Source organism: Dunckerocampus dactyliophorus, chromosome 21 (assembly GCF_027744805.1).
Source record: "Dunckerocampus dactyliophorus isolate RoL2022-P2 chromosome 21, RoL_Ddac_1.1, whole genome shotgun sequence".
In the NCBI taxonomy this organism is placed as follows: Eukaryota; Metazoa; Chordata; class Actinopteri; order Syngnathiformes; family Syngnathidae; genus Dunckerocampus; species Dunckerocampus dactyliophorus.
Genome location: NC_072839.1, coordinates 15,466,126 through 15,472,125, shown reverse-complemented (window position 1 = coordinate 15,472,125; position 6,000 = coordinate 15,466,126).

The following is a 6,000-nucleotide window of genomic DNA, read 5'->3' as shown; positions in this document are numbered from 1 at the left end:
TTGAGTAAATAAACGCCCTAGGCCACCACTATTGAGGAAATTCGATGATGAGATGGTTAAGCACCAGTAATGAATGAATGAAAAGTAACGTTTGTGTGATATTTGGAGGACGGAGACAAAGAGCGATGTGATGAATGACATGACAGTCAAGGTTGTTTGAAGGACAGAAGTGAGGAGGCTTTCGAGGGAAGTCTTCCTCCACACGCGATCATTAATATCGTCATTTCCACCATCAAGCCAGCGGCGAGCTGGGTAATTAGAAGTGATGCTGCTACTTAGCGCAGCCAGCATCACAGGTGGGCTCAAATTAATCAGCAAACAAGCCAAATTGCCGGCGCTTTGCTCCCCTTTTCCTCGCCGGCGTCTAACACAGTCGTCGAACGTTTGAGGTTTTCGGCCGCGGACAGCAGACGTCGTGACAGCGAGAGGCCTCCTCGAGCCGCCCCGGACGGGAGGTGAGACTTGGCAGCGAAGCCGAAAGACGACAACGCCATCAAGGATAATCTCAACGAGAAAAAACACAATTTTTTTGTTTACACCCGATCCTGTTTGCTAGCATGTTTGCACTGATTTGCAACAACAAAAATCATTTTGTTTTAGTGGGGCAGTGTGTGGGGCGGCATAACCTTTACAGTGTTTTTCTTTAGTTTGTGCCGTATCTCCTTGTCCTTTCTCTGCTGTGTGGGGCAGTGGAGGCCCTTCTGCTCTTGTTCCTGCGTATGGACCAAAAAAAGCTGTAAAGCAGGGGTGGACAAAGTGCAGACTGGGGGCCATTTGTGGCCTGCATTTGTGTTTTTGATTGGCCCTTGGCACATTCTAACAATATAATTGAACACGAAAACTAAAAAAAATAAAATAAAAAAAACAACAAAGATGGAAAAATCAGCAATAATTTTACATTAATAAAGTGAAAATATTATGAGAAAAAAGGGACAAAAAGTCGTAATTTTATGAGAATAATGTTGTAATATTATTTGGAAAAATAACATAATTTTAGTATTTTTTTAAAGTCGTAATATTATGAAAAACAAATGACCAAAATAAAATAATGTTGTAATTTTTGGGAAAATTAGGTTGCAGTAAAAGTTATAATGTTACAAGAATAAAGTGGAAATATGATAGGAAGAAAGTCATAATTATTGGAAAAGAAGGATGAAAGAGGTGGAAAACAAACAAAAAACAACACCAGAAAGGACAAAAACAGCTGTAATTTTAGGGGAATAAAGTCAAAATATTAATAGAAAACAGTTTTACCAGAATAAACATGTCATTTTATGAGGAAAAAATTGTGTCATTTTAGTAGCATAGAGCTGAAATATTAAAGAAAAATATGTTATTCTTTTTAAGTCATAATATTATGAGAAACAAACTAAACCAATTAAAGTTAGGTTGGGTAAAACGTCTTAATATTATGGGAATAAAGTCATGAGGTCATAAAATTACAAGCTGAGATATTTGGAAAACAACAGCAAAAAGAGCAAAGAGTGAAGTCGATGTTAATAAAATGCTTTTTTGCCTACATGACAAAGCTGAGATGCAGTTTTTCTTGAAATATATGGAACGTCTGAGCATGGTTTACAAAATATCAGAGTGGCAAAGTTGTATCCTTTCATTTGTCACCTTGTGGCCCTTGTGAGCATAAAGAACAAAAGGTTGCGTGTATGAATGTGTTGTGTTGTGTTTCTTGTTCTCGCCTTGTTTTGGGGTTTTTATTGGGAACAACAAGCTGACATGTTGACATCCCAAATCATGGCTGGCAGAAATCATCACGGCGGCTTTATGAATGTTTCATGCGGTCACGGCAAATGAGGCGGCGTAATTAGCGTCATTTCCATGAATTAGTCAATTATTTCATGTTCATCAGAGTTCTTCTACTCTTTTGTTTCTCATGAATGATTTAACAGTCAGCGCACACAAAAAAAGTTTCATGGGGGAAGAAATGGAGATGGTTTCTTGTTCTGTTGACTCGATCACCAAGTCCACAGGACTGTGATCTATCTGTGGTGGTGATGAACGAATGGAAACCAGTGGAGATGTGATAGATGGTGTTTACGAAGCAAAGGTGTCCTGTCAGGGAAATCAGAAGCTCCGGTCTGAGGCCGGAACCTTCCGCTCGTTGGACAGCCATTGGAGGGGGGCGGTGGCCCCCCTCAAGGGGTTAATGTGAAGGCGGAGGAGGGCGGCGAGTCAGAAAACAAGAGCGAAACAAATCTGTGATGTGGAACTGCAGAGAGCAGCCACTCAGGAGGGATTAATGAGAAGTGGGGGCTGTGAAATGATGGCCTGGTGAGTGGGGAGAATGGTCCTAGTCGAGCATGGCCCTGAAATGAGCTGAGACAAACTTCACCTGATCCACAATTATCAGCATCACGCGCATGGCTGCCAGGGCGGGGAGGGGTTGGGGGGGCGGCAGGAAGGATATAAAAGAAAAAGGGGGGGAAAAAAAATCACAATTCACTTTATGGCAAATTGTCAGCGCCCTTGCGGGACTCAGTGAGCAAAGCTTGTTAGGAAGATTTATACTTTATACGCGCAGCCAGCCAGCCAGCCTCGCCGTGGAGACCATTATGGGATGGATGGAGCGGAAAAAGAGGGCAGGACGTGGGAGACAGACACACAGACTGACTGACAGAACAGGCTCAGGATGTCATCACAGCAATCACAACACAACACCAACCACACTGGGATGCTAATTCATTTCATGCTATTCCATGCAAAACCTCAAGTGGATCAATTACGTTATTAGTTCTTCTTTTCTTTTTTTAATTGCACGTTTTGATTCATGTGCTTGATGGAAGTTGTTCAAACCAATGGTATGTCATGCACCGGCATTACTTTGTGGCCTTACTTTGAATTTGTTTTTCATTGATTCATTTTGTAGAATTTCATACAAAACTACAGGAATTAGTAGCAAACGGACGTATTTTGAGGGGGCTCATTGAAAAAGCTTTGGTCTTTGTGTGTCTGCCATCTTTTGTAGTCAGGCACATTTTGTAGAATACGACACAAAAAGCACTAAAATGTCAAAAAAAAAGTTACATATTTTAGGAGTTGCTTGCCAAGATGTTCTCACAAAAAAGCTTTAGATGGCTTAGTTTTTCTTTGGGGAACTGAGTACTGAAATTACGGTCCTAGTAAACTGGCACATTTTTGGGGTTGACAGAAAAAGCTCTGTTGCTTTGTCGCCCATGTCTTGTTGTCTGATTGGCTGTTGTTTTTTTGCAGGAAATGAGTACAATATGATACAAAAAGCTCCAAAAATGATAAATGGACATATTTTGTGGGGTTCATTAAAGAGCTTACTTTGGCATGTGCCTGCCATTTTTTTATTCTTGAATTGGCTTTTTTTTATACATAGAATTTAGTAGAATACGATACACAAAAAGCCCCAAACTCAGTAGGAAACGGACATATTTTGTGGGTTGTTTGTTGTTTGAGACGCTTTATTGTGCATGAAATGATGTTCTTGAGGGCTTCATATGCCGCCGTGTGTGTGTTTTTGGTGTGTTAGCTGGACTGGCCATTGCTGTGGCTTTCTCACGGTGCTGTGGCTTGCTGAATTTAGTAAAAATGCCCCAAAAAAAAAAAGTAGTGAAATGAGTAGCAGACTAAGCTTTTGCAATGAATCTCCCACAAAAGCCAGTTTGGTTATTTCTTTCTGCATGAGTTGAGTAGAACAGGATACAAGTTTAGCCGTAAATGACATTTGTCAGCCATATTCGTGGTGTGTGTTGTCGTTTGTTGGAGCCTGCACAAGACTTCATTAGGATTAGGCACCACTTCCGTGAGCAGTAGTACAAGTAACAGCAGTTGTACACGTGTGCTTTTTCAGGATGACGGGAATGTCCAATGTATTCAAAGGCATGTCAGCCATGTTTGATGACCTCGTAGCTGAACACTCCAAATCCAAAAAGGATTACGATCCAGTAAGAATTGATTGTCGATTCCTGGGTGACAGGATGATGATGATGATCATGATGATGATGGTGGCATGGACAGGAAGTGGGAGACAGACAGTGAAAGTAAGTGAGTGAGTGGGGGGGTGATGATGATTAAGTGGTGTTAGGCAGCGCCAACACTTGTTTGCAAGGACAATCTTTGTGTACTTTTGTTGTGCGGCGGCCGCCTTCATCTTTGTGCAAGCATGAAATGTGTTTAAAGAGATGAATTGGGATCGGACGAGCCGTCCTGACGTGATTATGAGGGATTCATCTGCAGCCATCTGCTGCCATCATGAAGGAGGGGGTGGGGTGGACCTTCTGTTCAGTGAGCGTGCCACAAAGCCAACATTACACGGCCCCCCCTTGGCCCACTCTTTAACATCAAGGTGCTCCTTCAGTCAGGACACGCTTCCATCCCACAAGGAAACACTTTTTACAGCAAAACTGAAGGATGCATTAGTGCCCACCGCAGGACCGCAATCTATTGGTGGTGGCACATGACGTCACCGTCTAACTATGAAGCAATGTTATATCATACGAGTTACCATGCCAACTACTGTACGCCGTTGCTTATGGCAGCCATTTTAATTTTAGACAAAAATGCTTGCCACATTTTAGTCATTTCTATATGTGATAGTTTTAGTCCAGACGTATTCGACAAAAAACTCAAAAAGGTTTTAGTCGACAAAAACTAAAAACGTTTTATTCAGTTTTAGTAAAAAATAAAATAAAATAAATGTAAAAAATATGATCAAGTATTGGGAATTGGATGAGGAAAAAAGTAAGGGGATACAATTAGTTGGTCTGTATACAAAGCACACCTGTACACCTGTACAGTGTCAAATATGTCATATCTTAAAATAGCATCATGCCTGCACAATAGGCAGAAATGTCACCCATTTTAAACGTCTGATACCAGCCGTCCCCAACAACTGGGCCGCAGGAAACTGGTGCAATGATAAAAAAAAATTTAAAATGCTTAAAAAAAATAAATGTGGAAATAACTACATCAAATTTTACGTAAATGCACATCAATTTTGGAAATATGGGGCATTATTTTATTTAAATAATAAATAATAATAATAATAATAAATAAGATGGCTATAATGTAGGAACGCCCCCCAACCCCCCAACGTTTTAGTCATCAAAAAGCCACGTTTAGCTCGTCACCGCCTCGCTTTCATCATGAAATAAAAAGGCTCGTCAAGGAAGTAATTTTGTCATAATGTGTTTATGAGTGAGGAGTCCCTTCATAATGTGTTTATAAATGAGGAGTCCCATCATAATGTGTTTATGAGTGAGGAGTCCCATCATAATGTGTTTATGAGTGAGGAGTCCCATCATAATGTGTTTATGAGTGAGGAGTCCCATCATAATGTGTTTATGAGTGAGGAGTCCCATCATAACGTGTTTATGAGTGAGGAGTCCCATCATAATGAGTTTATGAGTGAGGAGTCCCATCATAATGTGTTTATGAGTGAGGAGTCCCATCATAACGTGTTTATGAGTGAGGAGTCCCATCATAATGTGTTTATGAGTGAGGAGTCCCATCATAACGTGTTTATGAGTGAGGAGTCCCATCATAATGTGTTTATGAGTGAGGAGTCCCTTCATAACGTGTTTATGAGTGAGGAGTCCCATCATAATGTGTTTAAGAGTGAGGAGTCCCATCATAATGTGTTTATGAGTGAGGAGTCCCATCATAATGTGTTTATGAGTGAGGAGTCCCATCATAATGTGTTTATGAGTGAGGAGTGCCATCATAACGTGTTTATGAGTGAGGAGTCCCATCATAATGAGTTTATGAGTGAGGAGTCCCATCATAATGTGTTTATGAGTGAGGAGTCCCATCATAACGTGTTTATGAGTGAGGAGTCCCATCATAATGTGTTTATGAGTGAGGAGTCCCATCATAACGTGTTTATGAGTGAGGAGTCCCATCATAATGTGTTTATGAGTGAGGAGTCCCTTCATAACGTGTTTATGAGTGAGGAGTCCCATCATAATGTGTTTAAGAGTGAGGAGTCCCATCATAATGTGTTTATGAGTGAGGAGTCCC